The following is a 27794-nucleotide window of genomic DNA, read 5'->3' as shown; positions in this document are numbered from 1 at the left end:
ACACTCTCTCGACTGATTTCGCCACCGCCACAACTCTCCAACTCTTTCCTCTTCTCAACTCAACTCTTCCCAACTGCCTTCGCCGCCGCCATAACTCTCCAACTCTCCCACTCTCCACTCTTCTCAACTCCGTCCAACTGCCTTCGCCGCCGCCACAACTCTCCAACTCTCCACTCTTCTCAACTCCGTCCAACTGCCTCGATTCGCTCCGCGCTCGGTGCTTTATAGTCTGACAGGAGAAATCATATGCAGATTTTTGGATCAGGAATGGCTCGGGGGCGGAGCCACGCTCGCCCATTGGACGAAGGAAAAGTGGGCGTGAATCATTCTTGATCCGCGAATCTGCATATAGCGATTATCCTCCGACGCGCCTGGAGGCGGGGCCAAATCGCCCCACGCTCGCTGATAGGACGGAACAGAAGTGGGCATGAATCATTCTTGATCCGATTTCTCGGAAAGGCTGGTGTTTTTGCACCCGTTGCTCGGTGCGCGCCCTGTACGAGTCCAGGATCGGTGCCCACAAGCGGCGCAGGAATGGCGGTGATGCGATGGTTGCGAGGGCGAGTTGTGACGGTAAAGGTCGTGGCTGTTGGCGTTGCTGTTGTTGTGAAGCGGCGTTGCGGTTGGTGGTTGGTGTGTGAAAGCGGTTGTGGAGAAGGTGGATGTTGTGAAGGCGGTTCTGGAGAAGGTGGCTGTGGTTGTCGAGATGCGGTTGGTGGTGGTTGTGGTGGTAGTAATGGCGGTTGGTCCAAAATAAAGATAGTAAAAGAAAAATGGCTATCTAAAAGGGTCGCAGCCCGAATGAATGACATTTATTCCCTCTAAACAACGGGTTTGGGCGAACTACACATATACTTACAGAGATATCTCACCTACAGGACCTGAATGGTGGTTTGCGAATTTCATCAACCACAACACTACCCCCTCCCCTTTTTACAGACTCGTCCCGAGTCGTCAAATTTTCGTGTGCCATCATGTGTAGTTCTCCCCTAGTACATTTTACCTACGGATCTCTGAGTGCGACATTCATGGTATTCGTGTCCCCAAAATAAATAACCTGAGGGCTGAGTAACTACCTAAACAAACCCACTCACACGGACGACTTAAATAAAATTGCCGGCGCTAAGACAGACATGTCGGGGGCGCACTCATATTTACAGTACATCTTAACCTTAACTTACAAATTTTACACTAAACCATGGCCCAGGATCAATGAACTCTGCAAAAAGAAAGCAGTTAGCAGGGAGCCACGCTGCTCGCATGCAGTCTCTGACTCAAACAATGCAGGTGACAGGGAACGTGGCCGGCTGCTCACACGCAGTCCAAGGCCTTCCCTTTTGAACTGAACGCAGTGAACCACAACGGTGCATGGGCTGCACAAACGCAGTCTCCGTGCCAGCTCAAGTGGCACACGCAATGAACACAACGAATGGATGGATGAATGGATGGACGCAAACACGGTGCACGGGCCGCCACTGCAGGCCCGTGTTGTAGCTGCCAACAGGGCAGTTCTCGCAGCTTGCAAACTGTTGCCTTGATCCTGGCGCACATGGCAATGAACAGGGGGGGCAAAGCAAAAATTGAACGGGGCTGGTGAACAGGGGCAGTGGGCATGGCATGGCAAAGGTGATCAGGCAAATACAGCCTGCAGAACAAGGCCGCTGCAAGCAAACACAGCCGGCAGACGATCTGTCCGGCACAGGCCTTGAAGCACAGCAGCTGCAGACAATCCGACCGGCACAGGCCTTGCAGCACAGCAGCTGCAGACGATCCAGCCGGCACAGGCCTTGCAGCAAAACAACAGCTGCCGATGAAGCTGGCCAGCCTTCGCCGTTCACTGGAGGTTGGTGGAGGGAGTGCGGTGGTGCTGGCCACTCGGAAGGCGGGCTCGGACCTACTCTACGGTCTCCCTCCCAACCTATCGCCTTTGCCTGTCACTGTCTATACCCACTCCCTTAATTTGTCAAACCCCAATTTAGCCCCAACTTATTTTTATTTTTTTTTATTTTTTTATTTTTACTTCCCCACTATAAATCGTCCCCTAACCCCCTGTACTGTCCTTGTTCGGCCAACCTATCCTGTCACCTAGCCTACTCCCAACCCCTACGTTCCCTTCCGGAGGGGAACAAGGGAGAGCTAGCGTCCTGTGTCGAGGCCCAATTCAAGCCTCAGGATGGCCTCCCCAGACTTCAGCGATCTATAACCAAAGTGGGTCCAGCGGCCCACAACGAGAGCGAGGGGATGGATGGTGCAGAGGGGTACACTTCCTAATCTACCCTATCCATATAACTGTTAAACTACCCCGGGGCTTTCAACAAGCGCCTCTCGCTTAAACTATTGGTTCTAACAACCCAGATTCCCGTCACCTGTGTTGGTGTATTCACAATTTCGGGCCTTGCCCCCCAATTTTCTTTCCGTGCCCTCACACGGTCTCATGGCTGGGATGCGTGGCTCCCCTTGGCAGGCACAACCCTCTGCCGATTCCCCTACGATGGCACCCCCGGGCACTACACTGCCTCCGAGCCTACCAGCTCCCGAAACACCGGGGAGTGCCCCCCATGGCACCTCCCCTGAAACGCACACGTGGCAGGCTGGCTTCCCGGGCCCCTTTCCGAGGGTCACCCGTGCCCACAACACTGCCCACGCGGCTAATGGCGCCCCGGGCCCCGCACCAAGCGGACGCACCCGTGCCCACTACGCTATCCCGGCCCCCCATGGGCCCTTGGCCTACCACGGCCGACTAGCCTGGTGCCCGGGGTACCCACTCAGCGATACTCACCTTTCGCAGCCACGCTCCCAGCCCGTCAACAGGGCTCCTGCACCCCTCCAAACAGGTTTCGAGCCTACACTCCCACCAACAACAAAACGACCTCCATTTTGTAAATTTGACTAACCCCCTAACTCACTCTACACTGACCCCGGGGTCCCTTGGGCGGGAGTCACTCCTCCCCCCAATCACTCATCGCACCATGCATTCCCCATTCGCTCCACTCACACAGACCCGCTGGCCTCACTCACTCATCATGTACTCACCTCACAACTCTTCAACACACACACCGCTGAACTCCGCCATCCTTCTAACTACCTCCGCTCACTAACTCGTGCTCCCACGTCGTCCCTTAAACTATAGCACGTTCCATTTAACACTACGTAGCTAAACTACGTCCCCACTACACATTCACAGTCTGTCTCTGTCTCCTAAATAAATAAATAAAAATCATTTCCCCACCTAAATCTGGCTACAATCCCTCTACCTAACCCATTCCACGGGCCCCATGAGGACTTACCCCTGCCCCATGGAGCCGGTCTAGCTATGCTAACCCTTCCCCCTAACTAGTTTCCATCCTGTGCCTAAGCAAGGGGGTCTTCCACCCCTTGCCCGGGAATCCTGTGCACCTGAAAGTGAGGCTTGCTTTTTTTTTCTTTTTTTTTCTAATTGCGCAGCACCAGCGCGGTAACTCACAGCTCGCGCACTTTGCACCTGCCCGTGACGTCATGCAGCTGCACGTGTACCTCGTCCCTCCTTGGACGGTACCATCTGGCAGGGATACCCCTCCTGCCGGATTCCAACCCCACGTGCAGCCATGACGTCACCGTGCGCATAAAAAAAAACACAAGCCCCACGTCTCGAGGGGTTCCCCACGCGAACACATGTGCTTTTCCCGTTGGAGCTTAACACACACGATCGCGTGGAGAACCCGTCCGGTCCAAATCCATAATCCTGCCTAAACTTTGTCCGTCCGTGGGATCGGCAAATCCACCGCGTGCGTTTCCGGACCGGGACTTCACTCTCGCAAGCGAGCACGTGGGGGCCTCGTGCGTTGCACAGCACGGACCTCGCGCTCGCTGCTGGGTGAACCCGGCACGGTCCCCGAAACAGCTACAGCCGCTACCCGGCTTTTGTCCCTCACATGTCGCCGTCGTCGCCATTCAACACACGTACTCCCGCGTGTCACGACGCCAACACACCTCACCATTACATTCACCCCGGGAGACGCGGCTGTGTGCTCCCGCATGCCGACCGACATCTCCCTCACATACCGCTCTCTCACACACACGGTCTCCCTTACACTCGGCCGCTCACTCACGCATGCCATTACCCTTCCACACGTGGCTCCACTCACTCGCGGCCTTTCACTCACTCGTGCCATTTCCCTCACACAAACCATACTACTCACACACACGGGGGCACTCGCTCGCGGTGCCTCATCCACACACGGCGTGCTGGGAAGCACGCCCTTCTGCACACTTACCACCACACCACTCACACACGGGGTCGCTTCCACACACGGGGTCTTTGTCACCCACCCGGTCGCTCTCACACACGCCCTTGCACCCGCGCTATGCGTGCGTTGCAGCACGCATTTCGCCACACTCGTGAACACACACCTCGACACCACACACACCGGGACAACCACACTAGGGATTCGTGTCCCCACAAGGGTCTCCGGGGCCTCTATACCCCCCCAAGCTCTCCGTGCACCCGTTCGCAGTACTCCTCCCCTCAACCTCGCAAAGCACGACCGAACTCACCTGGTCGTGACTCGCCTCAAGGGGGCATACTCCCTCCCCTCGTTCCTGGAGGAGGCCATCTAACTGCTCGCACTGGGCCTCCACCCAGTCCGCCAGCTCCCCCTCATAGTCCTCCACTACCTCTGTGTGTGTGTGTGTGCGTCACTAACCTTGTCCAATTCACCCTCTATCTCCCGTGTCTCTATACATTTTATTCTTTCTGTCGTCTCCTCGTGTCTATTGGTCTCTGCTTCTTTCTGGCGTCTTTCCCTTATCTTTATGTAGGTCAACCTTGCTTTCTCCTTAAGTCGCTCCCGTCCTTCCCTGTTTTTCACTCCTTGCTCTTTCACGATCTCCGCGTACCTCATCCTTGCTTTCCGTCTTAATTGTTCTTTTCTCTCTCTCGCAATTCCTTTCACCTCGTCTCTTATCTCCCTCATGCATGCCTCCGTCACCCGAATTAGTTTTTCCCTCTCTGTCACCGTCAGGCTTCTCGCCCAACACGTCCCCCGAATTATTTTCTCCTTACCCGCCTCCACCGCGGGCCTGACAGCCGTTACACTCCCTCCCAGCTCCTTCGCTCCCACACGTGGCGTCGCCATTTTGAGCTCCACTGTCGTCGCCTGCAGGCTTCGGCCTATTTTCTGCATCTCACCCCGCAGTTCTTTCATTTCTTCCTTCATTCCTTGCGCATTTGTTTCCATATTAGTTTTCATTCCGTTCATTTGCTTGTTCATGCCTTTTATTTCGTTTGTGTTTGTATCCATCTTTTCGTTCATGCCTTTTATTTCGTTTTTCATTTGTTGTGTATTCGCATCCATTTTCCTCATCAATGCCTCAAACATTTCCATCGTCCGATCCGTGGGCGAATTCGCACGTGGGGGCCGTTTGTCCGCCACCCCAGCCACTGCGCCCATTTCGAACTCTGGGTTCAGTTGGGGGAGTTCATGTTCCTGCACAACCAACATTTCCTGCACGGGGTTTTCATCCTGGACCATGGATTCTACACATTCTAAATCCATTTCTAATACCCCCGGCTCCCGCTCGCCTTGAGACGCCATCTTATTTCTCGTAAAGGGTTAATTTGAATCACTCGTAATTTGGAGGGAATCGGGGGTCGCTCCTCTCACCCCTGGACCGATTCCCGTAAATTTAGCTGGAGACAGGAGAGCCCGTTTTCCCGCTCTCCGACACCAGTGCCGCGAGGAGGGGGGATGGGTTTGTGTCCCACTCCTGACAACAGTGTTGCGGATTCGCGCCCGCCGGCGTGCGAGCGGCCACGTAACTCGAATCGCGGCACGTCGCCCACCGGACGGACAATCCCGTCGTGACCCTCTCGGACTAACGCCGGGAACTAGTCACGGGTGGGCCTTTCGGCCTCACCACGATCGTGCCAATCGGCCCCCCGCATGGGATAGGGTTGCTCGCCAAATTCGACCTACCTAAGTACCCACACGGAGGGTAGACCGGGCGATCGCACCTCGCCGCAGGTCGACTTCGGACACGGGCCACTTTAAACGACCTGTTCCGTACTATCGGGATAACCGAGAGGTGTTATCGTCAACCTCGACGGTTCGATTAATTATTGGGCGTATTTAGCCCACGACCAACCCTTTACGTGAAGTAAGATGGAGATTCAATAAAAGTAAAGACGAAGCGAAACGGGAAAAACAGTTCAACATAAAGCACATTTATTCCGCGGCAAACGAAAAGCACACATATACAATCACAACAATTATGCACCAAAAGCAAATGTAAAAGTAACACGACAATTCTGCACAAAAAGCAAATGCAACAAAACAGACACAATGCAGATCTACTACCGACTACGCGAGCACACGGCAACACTTACACAGTTTTACTTCACAGACGGCGCTGACAACACATATACTCCAAAGCAAAAGAAAAAGGGGCCACCCTCAACTACAGGGGGCAGACGGGCCTGGGGCCGAGACCGCGTCGAGCCTACCCGTCTGGTGATGAGCCGCAAAATGGCGGCGGCACCCCGACTCCGCGGGCCTCGCTGGCACTGCCTGGAATGGGGTGGGAACGGGGCCCCCTTCTCACACTATCTCAGCGCGGGGGGGAAACAGGGAGGGGTTGTTGATGCTCGGGGGAAAGAGGATATCTGGATGGCTTGGGTCCCGCGACGAGCGACTTAACTGTGACCTCGATCGCGTTACTGGCCTCCCCTCTCCGCAGCTCCCCGACTCTGACACGAGCGCCGACCTCCACAAAGCTTCTTGGCTTCTCCAGCCTCTCCGGACCCCGACAGACACTCTCTCGACCGATTTCGCCACCGCCACAACTCTCCAACTCTTTCCTCTTCTCAACTCTCAACTCTTCCCAACTGCCTTCGCCGCCGCCACAACTCTCCAACTCTCCCACTCTCCACTCTTCTCAACTCCGTCCAACTGCCTTCGCCGCCGCCACAACTCTCCAACTCTCCCACTCTCCACTCTTCTCAACTCCGTCCAACTGCCTCGATTCGCTCCGCGATCGGTGCTTTATAGTCCGACAGGAGAAATCATATGCAGTTTTTTGGATCAGGAATAGTTCGGGGGCGGAGCCACGCTCGCCCGTTGGACGAAGGAAAAGTGGGCGTGAATCATTCTTGATCCGCGAATCTGCATATAGCGATTATCCTCCGACGCGCCTGGAGGCGGGGCCAAATCGCCCCACGCTCGCTGATAGGACGGAACAGAAGTGGGCGTGAATCATTCTTGATCCGATTTCTCGGAAAGGCTGGTGTTTTTGCACCCGCTGCTCGGTGCGCGCCCTGTACGAGTCCAGGATCGGTGCCCACAAGCGGCGCGGGAATGGCGGTGATGCGATGGTTGCGAGGGCGAGTTGTGACGGTAAAGGTCGTGGCTGTTGGCGTTGCTGTTGTTGTGAAGCGGCATTGCGGTTGGTGGTTGGTGTGTGAAAGCGGTTGTGGAGAAGGTGGATGTTGTGAAGGCGGTTCTGGAGAAGGTGGCTGTGGTTGTCGAGATGCGGTTGGTGGTGGTTGTGGTGGTAGTAATGGCGGCTGGTCCAAAATAAAGATAGTAAAAGAAAAACGGCTATCTAAAAGGGTCGCAGCCCGAATGAATGACATTTATTCCCTCTAAACAACGGGTTTGGGCTAACTACACATATACTTACAGAGATATCTCACCTACGGGACCTGAATGGTGGTTTGCGAATTTCGTCAACCACAACAATATGTACGTATATATGCATAATGCAGTCCACAAAAATTTTGGAGTTGGCGCAAGATCCCATCATGTGCTGCCTTTTTGACTGCTGGTTGCATCATTGGTTCGGGACGCAGCTATACCGCTGATGCAATGCCCCGATTACCATTGTACTGGTGTTCATTTCACCAACCTCAGAAGAATGACAGGCTGAGTCAACCCCCAGGTGTTAATTCAGTGGCCAACAGGGCTCGATCTGAGAACCCTGGGATCCAAAGCCACCACCCCAACACTCAACCAACACCAGATTTTTAAGTCGGCCCAAGTGAATGGAATTGTATTTTTTTTTTAATCAAAGAAAAGACTTCAAACAGAAACAATTCACGATACACGCACGCACACGCACGCACACGCACACGCACACTTGGATCACTCCTTAATTAAATACGAGGGCCTTTTGTTGTGCAAAGTCGGTAGAAGCTCGATGGGGTCCACCCCTCATGCGACACTTGTAATAAAACACCTTTTTTGACGCGCGAGGTTTTAATATCCTTCCGCCCAGGCATGGTGCTAATTGATGCCACATACACGTACCCCTATTAAATTTGTAATATGCTTGCCACCGACGTGTCCGATTAATTTATTCAGGCACACACAAGGGCTATTGCGGATACGAGAGTGTTCGGGAGGGCAGGTGAGTTCCACGGTTCACTATTCACGCCCCCTTGTTGAGAAGCCAAACGATGAGAGTAAAAGGTAAATTGAGCCACGGGGGACAAAGGCCTTTGTGACCATTTACCTGCTGACCCTTGTGTCTGCTCGCTTGGTGTCAGGACCCTCGATGTCACATTTTCAGGACTAATGACCATGCCAATGTCGCGTGCCTTTGACCTCGATCTGCTCCATTGCCGAATTGCCACTGGTGGTGTTCAGGGCGTGCGCGGGGTCTCGGGTCGACGCATGGGTAGAGTGTGCTCGCGCGGACGGAGCCACCATTTCCGCGGCCATCACATCTCGCCTTTCAGCCTGAGTCGGTACGAGCCAAGAACCGTGTGATCTATGAGGTCCGCCGTCTGCTGCTAAAGCATCGCCATGTGGATCATGGAGAGGGAGAAGCACAGTGCGGCCTGGCTTGGAATAGCTCAGTGAACTCTGAGTGAACTTCAGCGAGAACCATAAATCACAACATGCGAGAATAGCGGTCGCGCCGAGACTCACCTCGCTCGGTACGCCCAGCACGGGCCTCATGTCCCTCAACAGACAGACGGTGGATAGGACAGAAACGGAATGCGCCTCGAGTGTACAGAGCATTAAGGTGGACACAACGAAGTACATGGAGCATGAGTCAAGGCCAGCAAAGGTGTACCCTGGGTGCACTCTCACGGTCTCCCCTCATCAATTGTTCCTCCATTCGTGACCGTCGACCATCCCGTTCCCACATCTCCCTCCCCACCCGGTTGCTCGCCCTACACCCTCTACAATCACAGCTGCTGCAGGACCGGCATATATATCCACCAGATCTTAAACACATGCGCGACCATTCCGTGTGGAGCCAATAAAGGTCTCTGCCCACACCTCGACTCCAGTCCAAGTGTACTTTCATCCCATGCTGATGGAAGTTCTCACAATCGAGTTCTTCAAACCACTTGAACTCCCCGTGCATGTTTTGCCTTTGACAATGACGATGTGAAGGACCATGATTCGGAACAGATGTCCTTTCCTGAAAGGAAACGTTTGTACAACCACGACTAAACCACAAACCTCAGGTGCTGCCATTAGCCTGCTAAACAATGATATCTAATAACCTTCCAACTAGTAAGGAGCATCATTGCTTACATTCCATGACAAAGACTGACGATACCCTAGTACGACAATATTGGCCTCCTCGAGATCTTGTTTGTTTGCAATCGGCCAAAGTCACCGGTCCAGGTGGAGATGCAGGAAGAGGAGTAAACAAGCTCACATTTTTACTCACACACTACTCTGTTGCCACTCCCACATCTAGTCTGACTGCTCACCTTCACCGCATTTTCCACATACCTGTTCAATCATCATCTCGACACCATCCCGTGTCACTCAATCCTGCGACGGCACTACTGCATCCCTTTAAAGCGGTGGTGGGTCACTCACCGGTGCCTCGATCACGACGACCATTTTCTTAATCCACCCGTCTCTTTGTACAATTTTGTTCTCAATGTAACTATCTCTGTGTAGGATAGCCCTCTTGCTGGCTATTCCATCTGTTTACCTTGATCATACACCTGTTCTCTTCTGCCTCGTTGTCCTGCATGTTTGTCCATGTTACTTGTAGTCCTGCCTGCCTATCTATGGCTCTTGTCATCCTCTTCCTTTAGACTCCATTGCCGATGCACTTGCCTCACCTCATGTCCTCTTCCTCGAGCTTTGGTCTGTTTAATTAAAATATATATATACCAGAGTTGTGAAAGTGTTTCTGCTTGTTACCTGTACCACCGAAGGTGGACAGAGGTCATGTGTGTTGTGTGTGTGTGATAAGGACGAACGGATTCGATTTTGGTGAAGATCCGAATCTGGATCCAACTACTAGAATTTTCAATTGACCCTTCACCATTGAGAGATAGGACCAAAAACGAAATGTACTGTATCACAACATCTCAAAAAGTTGCGGACTGATTCAGATGAAACTTGGTGGATGAGTTAGTTTGGTGACGAGAACAAGCAGATTCGATTTTGGTTTAGGTCTGAATCCAGATCCGGCCCATCAGTGTGATACAAAACGTAAACTGGTCAGCCAGGCGAAGGTAGCGCTCTCGACCGAGTGCTGTTCTAGTATTTTATTTGTTTATTTTTTGTTCATTTCATAGTACAGTAAAGAACCATGATTATGGGACAACAAGATGTCCCTTTGGTAGTGAACTTACCTCCACCGAGCTATCTTCACACCTCAGTGTGCAAATACCTACAAACACACAGACACACACACACAAGGCTAAGGCTCATGGAAAAACCATATGTTTGACTATCAAGACCATCCGATGAGATTATAACATGATGGTACATCGTTGGAAGGACGTTGCGACACAGAGCACAAAGTTCTTCAAACGAAATGTTGAGCCAGTTGTCCCACAGTGCATCCTCGTGGACATTTCCAATTTTGAAGAAAGGTAGGCATTTGGGTCCTGGAGATACACACACTCTCCTCGTAGCAGTCTAGTCTGGGTTTGAATCTCATCCCAGGTATAAACTGTCATCCAGGAGAGAGAGAGAGAGAGATAGATAGATAGATAGATAGATAGATAGATAGATAGATAGATAGATAGATAGATAGATAGAGAGAGAGAGAGAGAGAGAGAGAGAGAGAGAGAGAGAGAGAGAGAGAGAGAGAGAGAGAGAGAGAGAGAGAGAGAGAGAGAGAGAGAGATAAATGTCTTCCTCAGATTGACGTTAAACGGGAGTCCCTCTGCCGGCATTCGTTGATATACGATAAAGATCCCACTGAGTCCTTTGTGAAGACGAGGCAAGTTATCTCCTGAATAAATTAAATCCCTGCCCAAACGACTGCTCAGAAGACAATGGCAAACCACCCAGTATAACCCTTCCCAAAAAGCTGCTTCGGCAGCATAAGTGCTCTGGAATACAAAGTATGGTACATCGGATCGGATACCTTTGGGCCAGCAAGGGGTTTGAGGAAATTTGTATTGATGGTCAGGGGTGCAGTCCTGCCGGAGATGGCCGCTCCGGCACCTCAATCCATCTGAGGCGTAGTTTAACTCCACTCTGCAACAGTTTAAATAATATGCCCCGATATATATATATATATATATATATATATATATATATATATATATATATATATATATATATATATATATATATATATATATATATATATATATATATATATATATATATATTGTTGCGGTTGAGGAAATTCGCAAACCACCATTCAGGTCCTGGAGGTGAGATATCTCTGTAAGTACATGTGTAGTTAGCCCCAAACCCGTTGGTTAGAGGGAATAAATGTGATTCATTCGGGCTGCGACCCTTTGAGATAGCCGTTTTTCTGTTCTATCTTTATTTTGAACCAACCACGTCTCAACCGCCATCACACAACAACCACCAACCGCAACGCCGCTTCACAACAACAACAACGCCAACAGCCACGACCTTTACCTTCACAGCTCGCTCCCGCAAACATCGCATCACCGCCATTCCAAGCGTCACCGTGGCCATGGACCAGCACTTTGGACCCTCCACCACCTTCGCCTCTCCTTCTGCGGCCATTCCCGCACCGCTTGTGGGCACCGAGCGTCAGGCTGTCCTGGACTCGTACAGGGCGCGCGCCGAGCCGCGGGTACAAAGTGCGGCCTTTCCGAGCAAAAGTCGGATCAGGAATGATACACGCCCACTTCTGATCCGTCCAATCAGCAAGCGCGGGGCGATTTGGCCCCGCCTCCAGGCGTGTCAGAGTAGAATCGATATATGCAAATTCGAGGATCAGGGGAGATTCACGCCCCTTTTTCTCCATCCAATGGGCGAGCGTGGCTCCACCCCCGAGCTCGTTCTGATCCAGAAATTTGCATATGGGTTCTCCTGCCGTACTATAAAGCGCTGAGCGCGGGGCGAATTTCGTCAGTTTTGGGTCGGAAGCAGTTGGAGGCAGTCGGAGTTGGAGAGGAGTTGGAGTTGGAGTTTGAGTTGGAGAAGGGTTGGAGGCAGTCGGCTGAGGAGAATTGCGGAGGGGACCGGATACCTCGGGTCCGAGGCAAGGAAGACGGTGGTCGGCGATGAGGTCGCAGTGGAGTCGCTCGTCGCGGAACCCAAGCAAGCCAGCTATCCTCTTTCCCCAGAGCATCAACAATTTCCCCCTTCCCCCCCCCCCCGCGCTGAGATAGTGCGAATCGGGGGGCCCTGTTCCCACTCCACTCCAAGCAGTGCCAACGAAACCCGCGAAGGAGCGCGGAGTCGGGGCACCGCCGCCACATTTGCGGCTCATCACAAGACATGGGTAGGATCCACCCGGTCTCGCGGCCCACAGGCCCGTCTGCCCCCTTGTCTTTGAGGGTGGCCGTTTTCTTTTGCTTTTGAGTAAATGTGTTGTCGGCGCCGTCTGTAAAGTAAAACTGTGTAAGTGTTGCAGTGTGCTCGTGTAGTCAGTAGTAGATCTGCATTGTTGTGTTTCTTTTGTAACATCTGCTTTTGGTGCATAATTGTTGTAATTGTATATGTGTGCTTTCCGTGTGCCGCGGAATAAATGTGCCTTATGTTGAACTGTTTTCCCGTTTCGCTTCGTCTTTTCTTTAATTGAATCTCCATCTTGCTTCACGTAAAGGGTTGGTGGTGGGCTTAATACGCCCGATAATTAATCGGAACCGTCGAGGCCGACGATAACACCGCTCGGTTATCCTGATAGTACGGAACGGGTCGCTTAAGTGGCCCGTGTCCGGAGTCGACCTGCGGCGAGGTGCGATCGCCCGGTCTACCCTCCTTGTGGGTACTTAGGTAGGTCGAATTTGGCGAACAATCCTATACGCGGGGGGCCGATTGGCAGGATCGTGGTGAGGCCGAAAGGCCCACACGTGACTAGTTCCCGGCGTTAGTCCGAGTGGGTCACGACAGAATTGTCCGTCCAGTGGGCGACGTGCCACGATTCGAGTTACGTGGCCGCTCGCATGCCGGCGGGCGCGAATTCGCAACAATATATATATATATATATATATATATATATATATATATATATATATATATATATATATATATATATATATATATATATATATATATATATATATATATATATATATATATCTTCTTCTTCTTCTTCTTCTTCTTCTTCTTTCGGCTGCTCCCTTTAGGGGTCGCCACAGCGGATCATCCGTATGATCCGCATAGTGATTTGGCACATGTTTTCCGCCGGATGCCCTTCCTGACACAACCCTGGTCGCCTCTTACGACACAGGGATATGGTACACCTATTTTAACCGGGGTATACACCGGCCCAGTACACTGGTACTCATTTCGCCGACCTCAGAAGGATGACAGGCTGAGTCAACCCCCTGGTGTATTAATTCAGTGGCCCAACGGGGCTTGAACTCAGGACCTTTTGGATCCCAAGCCGCTGCCCTAACCACTGCGCCAACACGAGGATATATATATATATATATATATATATATATATATATATATATATATATATATATATATATATATATATATATTGTTGTGGTTGACGAAATTCGCAAACCACCATTCAGGTCCCTTAGGTGAGATATCTCGGTAAGTATATGTGTAGTTAGGCCCAAACCCGTTGTTTAGAGGGAATAAATGTCATTTATGCGGGCTGCGACCCTTTTAGATAGCCGTTTTTCTTTTACTATCTTTATTTTGGACCAGCCGCCATTACTACCACCACCAACCACGTCTCAACAGCCATCACACAACAACCACCAACCGCAACGCCGCTTCACAACAACAGCCACGAGCTTTACTGTCACAACTCGCCCTCGCAACCATCGCATCACCGTCATTCCCACGCCGCTTGTGGGCACCGATACTGGACTCGTGCAGGGCGCGCACCGAGCAGGGGTGCAAAAGTGCCGGCCTTTCCGAAGAAAACGGATCAAAAACGACTCACGCCCACTTCTGTTCCGTCCTATCGGCGAGCGTGGGGCGATTTGGCCCCGCCTCCAGGTGCGTTGGAGTAATATCGCTATATGCAAATTCATGGATCAAAAAGCATTCACGCCCACTTTTCCTCGGTCCAATGGGGAGCCAGTTAGAGGTGAAGGGTCGGAGGTAAAGGGTCGAAGGTGAAGGAGCGAGGCCACGGGGCATATAAGGGGCCGCGCTCGCCAAACAGAGCAGTACGGAGGGGAGAGAGTGAAGAGTTCGGAGCCAGTGAAGAGTTGGGACGAGTCAAGAGAGGAGACGGAGAGGGCGGTTGGACGGAGCTGTGGAGAGGTGGCGGCGGCGAAGACGGTCGAGGGGGTGCTCGTGTCGGAGTCGGGGAGCTGCGGAGGGAGAGGCCGGCGGCGCGACCGAGGTCATGGTGGAGACGCTCGTCGCGGGACCCGAGACAGGGAGATATCCACCCCCCCCGAGCATCAACAACCCCCCTCCTGTTTTCCCCCGCGCTGAGATAGTGCGAGAAGGGGGCCCCGTTCCCACCCCCTACCAGACACTGTCCGCGAGGCCCGCGGAGTCGGGGCGCCACCGCCATCTTGCGGCTCATCACCAGAGGGGTAGGCCCGACGCGGTCTCGGCCCCAGGCCCGCCTACCCCCCTCATCCTTGAGGGTGGTCCTTTTCTTTTGCTTTGGGTATATGTGTTGTCGGCGCCGTCTGTGAAGTAAAACTGTATAAGTGTTGCCGTGTGCTCGGTAGTCGGTTAGATCTGCATTGTTGCATTTGCTTTTTGTGTATTATTGTGTTTCTTCTTCTTTTACATTTGCTTTTGGTGTAATTGTATATGTGTGCTTTCCGTTCATCGCGAAATAAATGTGCTTCATGTTGAACTGTTTTCCTGTTTCGCTTCGTCTTTTCCTTTATTGAATCTCCATCTTACTTCACGTAAAGGGTTGGTCGTGGGCTAAAACGCCCGATAATTAATCGAACCGTCGAGGCCGACGATAACACCGCTCGGTTATCCCGATAGTACGGAACGGGTCGCTTAAAGTGGCCCGTGTCCGAAGTCGACCTGCGGCGAGGTGCGATCGCCCGGTCTACCCTCCTAGGTCGAATTTGGCGAGCAACCCTATCCCACGCGGGGGGCCGGTTGGCACGATCGTGGTGAGGCCGAAAGGTCCACCCGTGACTCGTTCTCGGCGTTAGTCCGAGAGGGTCACGACGGGATTGTCCGTCCGGTGGGCGACGTGCCGCGATTCGAGTTACGTGGCTGCTCGCACGCCGGCGGGCACGAATCCGCAACACTGGTGTCAGGTCGTGCGATATAAACTCATCGCCCTCCTTGCAGCACTGGTATCGGAGAATGGGAAAATGGGCTCTCCTGTCTCCAACTAAATTCACGGGAATCGGTCCAGGGGTGAGAGGAGCGACCCCCGATTCCCTCCAAATTACGAGCGAGCTAAATTAACCCTTTACGAGAAGCAAGATGGCGTCTCAAGGCGAGCGGGAGCCGGGGGTATTAGAAATGGATGTAGAATGTGTAGAATCCATGGTCCAGGATGAAATCCCCGTGCAGGAAATGTTGGTTGTACAGGAAAACGAACTCGCCCAACTGAACCCAGAGCCCGAAATAGGTGCGGCAGCGGCCGCGGTGTATGACACCTCCCCTCCCCCTCTCCACCAAAACCCCCCGATCCTTGCCGAATCGGCTCACCCAAGCGCACCCGACATGGCCCAGCTATTCACCATGCTGGCAAAGATGAATGCGGATGCGCAACAAATGAATGCGGAAATGAAAACGAAAATGGATGCAAACACAAATGAAATGAAAAACGAAATGAAAGGCATGAACGAAAAGATGGATGCGAATACACAGCAAATGAACGGAATGGAAACAAACATGAAGGAAGAAATGAAAAAGCTGCGGGGTGAGACGCAGAACATGGGCCGAAGCCTGCAGGCGGGCATGAAGGCAGTGACCAGGGAGCTAAAAATGGCGACTCCACGTGTGGGAGCGAACGAGCTGGAAGGGGGTGCAACGGCTGTCGGGCCCGCGGTGGAGGAGGGTGACAAAATAATTCGGGGGGCGTGTTGGGCGAGGGTCGTGACAGAAAAAGTGACGGTAACCGAGAGGGACAAACTAATTGGGGTGACGGAGACGTGCACGAGGGAGATAACAAGGGAAGAGACGGAAATAATAGTTGAGACAAGGGAGGTAAAGGGTGAAGAGGTGACTGAGTTGGCAGAGACAGGGGAGATGGGAACGATAGAGGGAAGACTACACGATGAAGACTGGGTAAGTGATGCACACACACACGGAGGTAGTGGAGGATAATGGGGGTGAGCTCGCGGACTGGGTAGAGACCCGGTGCGAGCAGTTGGATGGCCTCCTCCAGAACGAGGGGAGGGAGTATGCCCCCTTGAGGCGAGTCACGACCAGGTGAGTTCGGTCGTGCTTTGCGAGGTCGAGGGGAGGAGTGCTGTGGTCAGATGCACGGAGAGCTTGGGGGGTATAGAGGCCCCGGAGACCCTTGTGGGGACACGAATCCCCAGTGTAGTTGTCCCTGTGTGTGTGGTGCAAGGTGTGAGTGCGTCCTCGTGTGTGGAAGCGACCCCGTGTGTGAGTGGTGTGGTGGCGATTGTGCCAGAATACGTGCTTCCCAGCACGCCGTGTGTAAAAGGGGCACCGCAAGTGGAAGAGGCCGTGTGTGTGGATGAAACGGCCAGTATGGATGAAACACCGCGGTTGAGTGCCCCCGCGTGTGTGTGAGGAACGGTGTATGAGTGAGGCACGGTGTGTGGATGAGGCACCGCGGGTGAGTGCCCCCGCGTGTGTGAGTGGTGTGGTTTGTGTGAGGGAAATAGCACGAGTGAGTGGAAGGCCGCGAGTGAGGGGAGCCACGTGTGCAAGGGTAATGGCATGCGTGAGTGAACGGCCGAGTGCAAGGGAGACCGTGTGTGTGAGAGAGCGGTATGTAAGGGAGATGTCGGTGGGCATGTGTGAACATGCAGCCGCGTCTCCCGGGGTGAATGTAATGGAATGGAGTGTGAGCGTCGTAACACGCAGGTGTGCGTGGGTCGAATGGCGACGACAGCGACATTTGAGGAAAGAAAGCCGAGTAGCGGCTGTAGTTGTTTCGGGGACCGTGCCGGGTTCACCCAGCATTGAGCACGAGGTCCGTGCTGTGCAACGCACGAGACCCCCACGTGCTCGCTTGCGAGAGTGAAGTCCCGGTCCGGAAACGCCAGCGGTGGATTTGCCGATCCCACGGACGGACAAAGTTTAGGCAGGATTATGGATTTGGACCGGACGGGTTCTCCACGTGATCGTGTATGTTAAGCTCCAACGGGCAAAGCACATGTGTTCGCGTGGGGAACCCCTCGAGACGTGGGGCTTGTGTTTTTTTTTTATGCGCACGGTGACGCCATGGCTGCACGTGGGGTTGGAATCCGGCAGGAGGGGTATCCCTGCCGGATGGTACCGTCCAAGGAGGGACGAGGTACACGTGCAGCTGCATGACGTCACGGGCAGGTGCAAAGTGCGCGAGCTGTGAGTTGCCGCGCTGGTGCTGCGCATGTGGAAAAAAAAAAAGGGAAAAAGCAAGCCTCACTTTCGGGTGCACAAGATTCCTGGGCAAGGGGTGGAAGACCCCCTTGACCAGGGTACAGGATGGAAACTAGTCAGGGGGAAGGGTTAGCTTAGTTAGACCGACTTCATGGAGCAGGGGTAAGTCCTCATGGAGTCCGTGGAATGGATTAGTTAGAGGGATTTAGATGAGCTTTAGGTGGGGAAATAAGTTATTTTTTGAGTTAGAAGACAGTGACAGACAGTGAATGTGTAGTGGGGACGTAGCTTAGCTACGTAGTGTTAAAAGGAATGTGCTGTTGTTTAAGGGACGACGTGGGAGCATGAGTTAGTTAGGGGATGCAGATAGAAGGATGGCAGAGTTCAGCGGTGAGTGTGTTGAAGAGTTGGTGAGTGAAGTGGAAGCATGTGCTTGGTGAGTGAGTGAGGCCAGCAGGTCTGTGTGAGTGGAGCGAATGGGGAATGCATGGTGCGATGAGTGATTGGGGGGAGGAGTGACTCCCGCCCAAAGGACCCCGGGGTCAGTGTAGAGTGAGTTAGGGGGTTAGTCAAATTTACAAAATGGAGGTCGTTTTGTTGTTGGTGGGAGTGTAGGCTCGAAACCCGTTTGGAGGGGTGCAGGAGCCCTGTTGACGGGCTGGGAGCATGGCTACGAAAGGTGAGTATCGCTGAGTGGGTACCCCAGGCACCAAGCTAGTCGGCCGTGGTAGGCTAAGGGCCCATGGGGGGCCGGGATAGCGTAGTGGGCACGGGTGCGCCTGCTTGGTGCGGGGGCCCGGGGCGCCATTAGCCGCGTGGGCAGTGTTGTGGGCACGGGTGACCCTCGGAAAGGGGCCTGGGAAGCCAGCTTGCCACGTGTGCGTTTCAGGGGAGGTGCCATGGGGGGCACTCCCCGGTGTTTAGAGAGCTGGTAGGCTCGGAGGCAGTGTAGTGCCCGGGGGTGCCATAGCGGGAGAATCGGCAGAGGGTCGTGCCTGCCAAAGGGAGCCACGTGTCCCAGCCATGAGACCGTGTGAGGGCACGGAGAGAAAATTGGGGGGCGAGGCCAGAAATTGTGAGGACACCAACACAGGCGACGGGAATCTGGGTTGTTAGAACCAATAGTTTAAGCGAGAGGCACTTGTTGAAAGCCCCGGGGTAGTTTAACAGTTAAATGGTTAGGGTAGATTAGGAGATGTACCCCTCCGCACCATCCATCCCCTCGCTCTCGTTGTGGGCTGCTGGACCCACTTTGGTTATAGATCGCTGAAGTCTGGGGAGGCCATTCTGAGGCTTGAATTGGGCCTCGACACAGGACGTTAGCTCTCCCTTATTCCCCTCCAGGAAGGGAACGTAGGGGTTGGGAGTAGGCTAGGTGACAGGATAGGTTAGCCGAACAAGGACAGTACAGGGGGTTAGGGGACGATTTATAGTGGGGAAGTAAAAATAAAAAAATAAGTAGGGGCTAAATTGGTGTTTGACAAATTAAGGGAGTGGGTACAGACAATGACAGGCAAAGGCGATAGGTTGGGAGGGAGACCGTAGGGTAGGTCCGAGCCCGCCTTCCGAGTGGCCAGCACCACCGCACTCCCTCCACCAACCTCCACTGAACGGCAAAGGCTGGCCAGCTTCATCTGCTGGCTGCGTTGCTGCAAGGCAAAGGCCGGCCCACTTCATCGGCAGCTGTTGTTTTGCTGCAAGGCCTGTGCCGGCTGGATCGTCTGCAGCTGCTGTGCTGCAAGGCCTGTGCCGGTCGGATTGTCTGCAGCTGCTGTGCTTCAAGGCCTGTGCCGGCCAGTTCATCTGCCGGCTGTGTTTGCCTGCAGCGGCCTTCTTCTGCAGGCTGTGTTTGCCTGCTGCCTTTGCCATGCCCACTGCCCCTGTTCACAAGCCCCGTTCAATTTTTGCTTTGCTCCCCCCCCCCTGTTCATTGCCATGTGCGCCAGGATCAGAAAGCAACAGTTTGCAAGCTGCAAGAACTGCCCTGTTGGCAGCTACAACACGGGCCTGCAGTGGCGGCCCGTGCACCGTGTTTGCGTTCAGTTCAAACCATTCATCCATCCATTCGTTGTGTTCATTGCGTGTGCCACTTGAGCTGGCACGGAGACTACGTTTGTGCAGCCCATGCACCGTTGTGGTTCACTGCGTTCAGTTCAAAAGGGAAGGCCTTGGACTGCGTGTGAGCAGCCGGCCACGTTCCCTGTCACCTGCATTGTTTTGAGCCAGAGACTGCATGCGAGCAGCCTGGCTCCCTGCTAACTGCTTTCTTTTTGCAGAGTTCATTGATCCTGGGCCATGGTTTAGTGTAAAATTTGTAAGTTAAGGTAAGATGTACTGTAAATATGAGTGCGCCCCCGGCATGTCTGTCTTCGCGCCGGCAATTTTATTTAAGTCGTCCGTGTGAGTGAGTTTGTTTAGGTAGTTACTCAGCCCTCAGGTTATTTATTTTGGGGACACGAATACCATGAATGTCGCACTCAGGGATCCGTAGGTAAAATGTACTAGGGGAAAACTACACATGATGGCACACGAAAATTTGACGACTCGGGACGAGTCTGTAAAAAGGGGAGGGGGTAGTGTTGTGGTTGACGAAATTCGCAAACCACCATTCAGGTCCCTTAGGTGAGATATCTCGGTAAGTATATGTGTAGTTAGGCCCAAACCCGTTGTTTAGAGGGAATAAATGTCATTTATGCGGGCTGCGACCCTTTTAGATAGCCGTTTTTCTTTTACTATCTTTATTTTGGACCAGCCGCCATTACTACCACCACCAACCACGTCTCAACAGCCATCACACAACAACTACCAACCGCAACGCCGCTTCACAACAACAGCCACGACCTTTACCGTCACAACTCGCCCTCGCAACCATCGCATCACCGTCATTCCCACGCCGCTTGTGGGCACCGATACTGGACTCGTGCAGGGCGCGCACCGAGCAGGGGTGCAAAAGCGCCGGCCTTTCCGAAGAAAACGGATCAAAAACGACTCACGCCCACTTCTGTTCCGTCCTATCGGCGAGCGTGGGGCGATTTGGCCCCGCCTCCAGGTGCGTTGGAGTAATATCGCTATATGCAAATTCATGGATCAAAAAGCATTCACGCCCACTTTTCCTCGGTCCAATGGGGAGCCAGTTAGAGGTGAAGGGTCGGAGGTAAAGGGTCGAAGGTGAAGGAGCGAGGCCACGGGGCATATAAGGGGCCGCGCTCGCCAAACAGAGCAGTACGGAGGGGAGAGAGTGAAGAGTTCGGAGCCAGTGAAGAGTTGGGACGAGTCAAGAGAGGAGACGGAGAGGGCGGTTGGACGGAGCTGTGGAGAGGTGGCGGCGGCGAAGACGGTCGAGGGGGTGCTCGTGTCGGAGTCGGGGAGCTGCGGAGGGAGAGGCCGGCGGCGCGACCGAGGTCGTGGTGGAGACGCTCGTCGCGGGACCCGAGACAGGGAGATATCCACCCCCCCCCCGAGCATCAACAACCCCCCTCCTGTTTCCCCCGCGCTGAGATAGTGCGAGAAGGGGGCCCCGTTCCCACCCCCTACCAGACACTGTCCGCGAGGCCCGCGGAGTCGGGGCGCCACCGCCATCTTGCAGCTCATCACCAGACGGGTAGGCCCGACGCGGTCTCGGCCCCAGGCCCGCCTACCCCCCTCATCCTTGAGGGTGGTCCTTTTCTTTTGCTTTGGGTATATGTGTTGTCGGCGCCGTCTGTGAAGTAAAACTGTATAAGTGTTGCCGTGTGCTCGGTAGTCGGTTAGATCTGCATTGTTGCATTTGCTTTTTGTGTATTATTGTGTTTCTTCTTCTTTTACATTTGCTTTTGGTGTAATTGTGTATGTGTGCTTTCCGTTCATCGCGAAATAAATGTGCTTCATGTTGAACTGTTTTCCCGTTTCGCTTCGTCTTTTCCTTTATTGAATCTCCATCTTACTTCACGTAAAGGGTTGGTCGTGGGCTAAAACGCCCGATAATTAATCGAACCGTCGAGGCCGACGATAACACCGCTCGGTTATCCCGATAGTACGGAACGGGTCGCTTAAAGTGGCCCGTGTCCGAAGTCGACCTGCGGCGAGGTGCGATCGCCCGGTCTACCCTCCGTGTGGGTACTTAGGTTGGTCGAATTTGGCGAGCAACCCTATCCCACGCGGGGGGCCGGTTGGCACGATCGTGGTGAGGCCGAAAGGTCCACCCGTGACTAGTTCCCGGCGTTAGTCCGAGAGGGTCACGACGGGATTGTCCGTCCGGTGGGCGACGTGCGGCGATTCGAGTTACGTGGCCGCTCGCACGCCGGCGGGCGCGAATCCGCAACTATATATATATATATATATATATATATATATATATATATATATATATATATATATATATATATATATATACAAATATATACACACACACATCGGGCGTATAACAAAAACCACACACGTCCAAGATCGGTTGGGTTATCGTGCTTTGTCTGCTTACGTAACTTTTAAACTCGTCTTCCCTCTTCTGGCAAAACAATCGGGGTGAAAGCTTGTCCCAGGTTGGACACTTTGTCTTAGGCATGGCCATTTGATAACAATGCAGGTTATATGCAACACAGACGTGTATGAATTACCGAATACAGCATGTTGCAGAAGTGAGACGAACTTTCCAACCATTTTATATCCAGATTTCATGCATTATCTTATGTTTATGAAAAGTATTTAATCCTGGAAGACCTGAAGCCATGGAAAACTTGGGGTTACTCCAACCAGTTGAAGTCTGTGTGGATCAGTGATGTGGCTGTTCTTGTGAGGAATGGCTATCACTTTGTATGAGAAAAGGTTGGCCTAAAATATGTCAATGACACCTTGACAAAGACTCAGGTTGGCAGAGCAGATAAACATGACGTTACATATAGTATGTTAACAATAAGCATGACCATCTGCTCTGCCATCTCGTTCAATATTCTCAGATGTTTATCCAGCCTCAAAGCTTCATCTTCTTTCATCAATTCCAAGAAAGACACCAACTAGTATGAAAAACAACAACATAACTAATGCCACCAGATGGGATACCCAATTTAACATCCATCCGAGGGGCACACACACAATGATGAATCACCCTGCCTGTGGCACACCGGGTTGACAGTTTATAACTGAGTCAGGATTCAAACCAGACAAGACAGCTTTGAAGTGAGTGTGCATACCGCAAGACTATCCTGTCAGCCCTTACCACATGGTACAAAAAAAAATCCAACTTTATTTCTTAAAAGACATAGTTTGTCGAAAAACAGAAAAACAACCATGATCTGACTTTTTCTTAAAAGGAGATTATGAATTGTGCGATAAAGTGGGTGTGTGTTGAGTTTTTGTTTATCATGGCAAAATGTGCATATATCATTTACCACTCATATTAGGGATTCCACTGGTGAGTGTCGTGTTAAAACCTTATGTTACAGTCAATCTGGTGACACAGCAGATATTTTTACAGGGCTCCAGTATCTCAAAATTTGGCACAACACCACTGTATTATGGTATCCATCCATCCATTGGGACCATACTCTGTGCAGAGCATTGGTGCTACCGAAGCAGTCTCCTTGGCTATTGGACACAAAATTGGACGAGTCACCACTCCGACAAAGGATACCAGAAAGCTGGCACTCATTTTGCCGACCGCATAAGGATAACAGGCAAGGTCAACCCCAGCTGGTATTCATTCACCATCCGAGTAGGATTTGAACTCAGGATCCGAGACAACCCAAGCCCACCAGCCGAACCATTTAGCCAACACCAGGCATGTATTATGGTATACAATACGTTATCTTTTGATAACTCGTAACTATGATATATAATACAGTATGTTTGGATTACTTGTATCTGTGGTACATAATATGGTATTATTTGATTATTTCTATCTGTCGTATATAATACGGTGTTTTTTGATTATTTCTATTTATGGTAGATAATGCAGTATTTTTTGGTTATTTGTATCTATCGGATATAATATGGTATTTTTTGATTATTTGTATTTATAGTAAATAAAATGGTATTTTTTGCTTATTTGTATTTGTGGTATTTAATATGGTGTTTTGATTATTTGCATTTATGGTATTTAATGTTGTTTTTTGATTTGTATCTATCATATATAATACAGTATTTTTGATTATTTGTATTTATGGTATTCAATATGGTGTTTTTTTATTATTTGTATTTATGGTATTTAATATGGTGTGTTTTGATTACTTGTATTTATGGTATTTAATATGTTGTTTTTTGATTTGTATCTATCGTATATAATACAGCATATTTGATCATTTGTATTCATCGTATTTAATATGGTGTTTTTTTGATTCATATTTATGGTATATAATACAATATTTTTGGATTATTTCTGTCATTGGTACATCATATGGTATTTTTTGATTATTTGTATCTATCGTATATAATACGGTATTTTTGATTATTTGTATTTATGGTATTTAATATGGTGTTTTTTTGATTTGTATTTATGGCATTTAATTATTTGTATTTATGGTATATAATATGGTGTTTAATATGGTGTTTTTTATTATTTGTATTTATGGTATTTAAAATGGTGTGTTTTTGATTCATATTTATGGTATATCATACAATAGTTTTGGATTATTTCTGTCTTTTGTACATCATATGGTATTTTTTGAATATTTGTATCTATCGTATATAATACGGTATTTTTGGATTATTTCTGTCTTTGGTACATCATATGGTATTTTGTGAATATTTGTATCTATCGTATATAATATGGTATTTTTGATTTTTTGTATTTATGGTATTTAGTATGATGTTTTTATGATTTGTATCTATGGTATTTAATATGGTGTTTTTTGATTATTTGTATCTATGGTATTTAATATGGTGTTTTTTATTATTTGTATCTATGGTATTTAATATGGTGTTTTTTTATTATTTGTATTTATGGTATATAATATGGTATTTTTGATTATTTGTATCTGCAGTATATTTCATGGTAATTTTTGGATTATTTGAATCTATGGTATATGAAAAGTATTTTTTGATTATTTGTATCTTTGATATGATATTTTTTGATTATTTGTATCGATGGTATACAATACTGTATTTTTTTATTATTTGTGTTTATGGTATTTAATGTTATTTTTGGATTATTTGTATTTATGTTTTATGAACACAGTATTTTTGATTATTTGTATCAATGGAATAAAATATGGTATTTTTGTTAATTTGCATTTATGGTATATAATATGGTATTTTTGATCATTTGTATCTCTGTTATATAATGTTATTTTTTATGATTTGTATCTACGGTATATAATACAGTATTTTTGGATTATTTGTGATTATGGTATATAATATGGTACTTTTTTATGATTTGTATATAATGTATATAATACTGTATTGTTTGATTATTTGTATTTATGGTACAGAATATGGTATATTGTTATTATTTGTATCTATAGTATATAATACTGTATTTTTGGATTTTTTGTATCTCCAGTATATTACACGGTATTTTTGGATTATCTATATCCGTGGTGTATAATGTTATTTTTTTGATTATTTGTAACTATGGTATGTATAGTAATACGGTATTTTTGGATTCTTTTTATCTTTGGGATATAATACGGTATTTTTGGGATTATTTGTATCTATGTTACATAATATGGTATTTTTAATTATTTGTAACTGTGGAAAATAATACAGTATATATATATATATATATATATATATATATATATATATATATATATATATATATATATATATATATATATATATATATTTATATTAGTATTCTTTGATTATTTGTATTTATGGTATATAATATGCTATTTTGGGATTATTTGTAAATATGGTGTATAATACGGTATTTTTTAAATTATTTGTATCTATGTTATGTAATATGGTATTTTTGGTTATTTATGGTATTTTTTGATTATTTGTAACTATGGTATATAATAAGGTATTTTTTGATTATGTGTAACTATGGTATATAATACAGAACATGTACAACAGTATTTTTTTTATTCTGATGTACCATCCGCTTTACAGATCATCAGTTGTGCAGAAGCAGTCTCTTGGCGAGGGTTAAACTGGGTGGTTTGCCATTGTGTTTCCAGAATTGTTTGTCCATGCTCTCTCCTTTGAAATGCTGAATGTCAAGCAAGAAAGCAGCCATGTACCATTAAAAAATTACTAAGTATGACTCGGATGGGACTTGAACCAATGACCTCCCAGACTCAGAGCATACCCTCAAAACCATTACACCACCGAGTCTGGTTATAATGCAGGATGTAATATCGCAAAGACAAACTTGATTGCCACCACATAGAAAGGTGTGTGAGTGTACCTTGGCAGGAAGCAATGGTTCCTGGGTGGAGGATGTCCAGTGGATAGTAATAAATGACACCATTGTGTAAAAGCCCTGCACCATTTTTCCATTGAACATCGGTTACTCTGATTTGTTGGCACTCTGGTGAAGGAGATTGAAAAGACGAATGGTACAATAAGAGGAGCGAGGCTGCATGCTGGGAAACATAATGATGCGAACAGGTGACTTGGACAACATGGACGATATGACTCATCAGCATAAGCAGTAAGTTTACAATACTTTGATTTCCTGTAAAGATATAATGAATAATTAGTCTCATTAGAGGTATCCCTTTGTTCATAATGATCATAAAATTATCAGGACAATGGAGTTAATAACTTCATTTAAAAAAAACAACATTCTCACCCTCAGTCAGGTTGTTCACACCAATGGCTTTCACAACACTGAACATGGACATCACAATCTCACCTTCACAACACTGAACATGGACATCACAATCTCACCTTCACAACACTGTACATGGACATCACAATCTCACCTTCACAACACTGTACATGGACATCACAATTTCACTTTCACAACACTGTACATGGACATCACAATCTCACCTTGACAACACTGTACATGGACATCACAATCTCACTTTCACGACACTGTACATGGCCATCACAATCTCACCTTCACAACACTGTACATGGACATCACAATCTCACCTTCACAACACTGTACATGGACATCACAATTTCACTTTCACAACACTGTACATGGACATCACAATCTCACCTTCACAACACTGTACATGGACATCACAATTTCACTTTCACAACACTGTACATGGACATCACAATTTCACTTTCACAACACTGTACATGGACATCACAATCTCACTTTCACAACACTGTACATGGACAACACAATCTCACTTTCACAATACTGTACATGGACATCACAATCTCACTTTCACAACACTGTACATGGACATCACAATCTCACTTTCACAACACTGTACATGGACAACACAATCTCACTTTCACAACATTGTACATGGACATCACGATCTCACTTTCACAACACTGTACATGGACATCACAATTTCACTTTCACAACACTGTACATGGACATCACAATTTCACTTTCACGACACTGTATATGGACAACACAATCTCACTTTCACAACACTGTACATGGACAACACAATCTCACCTTCACAACACTGTACGTGGACATCACGATCTCACATTCACAACACTGTACGTGGACATCACAATCTCACTTTCACAACACTGTACATGGACAACACAATCTCACTTTCACAACATTGTACATGGACATCACAATCTCACTTTCACAACACTGTACGTGGACATCACAATCTCACTTTCACGACACTGTACATGGACATCACGATCTCACATTCACAACACTGTACGTGGACATCACAATCTCACTTTCACAACACTGTACACGGACATCACAATCTCACTTTCACAACACTGTACATGGACATCACAATCTCACTTTCACAACACTGTACATGGACATCACAATCTCACTTTCACGACACTGTACATGGACATCACGATCTCACTTTCACGACACTGTACATGGACATCACGATCTCACATTCACAACAC

The 27794-nt window shown here is 49.3% G+C and overlaps 2 long non-coding RNA genes across 6 annotated transcripts in view; one reads left to right on the top strand and one right to left on the bottom strand.

The window, feature by feature from the left end:
- LOC147031188 (uncharacterized) overlaps nucleotides 1–27794 on the top strand; it is a 109551-nt gene that overhangs the window by 52891 nt on the left and 28866 nt on the right. Inside the window, exon 4 of one of the 3 annotated variants that reach the window (XR_015056719.1) lies at nucleotides 25881–26351. The exons of the other annotated variants lie outside the window; for them this stretch is intronic. This is a non-coding gene — a long non-coding RNA (uncharacterized LOC147031188). Of the gene's footprint in view, nucleotides 1–25880; nucleotides 26352–27794 lie in introns of those variants that run through there. 3 annotated transcript variants of the gene reach the window in all.
- Nucleotides 1–27794, bottom strand: part of LOC147031189 (uncharacterized) — a 39663-nt gene that overhangs the window by 10045 nt on the left and 1824 nt on the right. For 2 of the 3 annotated variants that reach the window (XR_015056712.1, XR_015056713.1), the window contains exons 2-3: nucleotides 26179–26301; nucleotides 10589–10626 (exon numbers count right to left, since the gene is read on the bottom strand). This is a non-coding gene — a long non-coding RNA (uncharacterized LOC147031189). Of the gene's footprint in view, nucleotides 1–9574; nucleotides 10627–26178; nucleotides 26302–27794 lie in introns of those variants that run through there. The other variant, XR_015056714.1, reaches the window with a different exon arrangement.

Source organism: Eptatretus burgeri, chromosome 3 (genome assembly GCF_056783735.1).
Source record: "Eptatretus burgeri isolate ZD-2024b chromosome 3, Ebu_testis_v1, whole genome shotgun sequence".
In the NCBI taxonomy this organism is placed as follows: Eukaryota; Metazoa; Chordata; class Myxini; order Myxiniformes; family Myxinidae; genus Eptatretus; species Eptatretus burgeri.
Note: the sequence above shows the minus strand (reverse complement) of the source record. Positions and strands in the feature narration are given on the sequence as shown.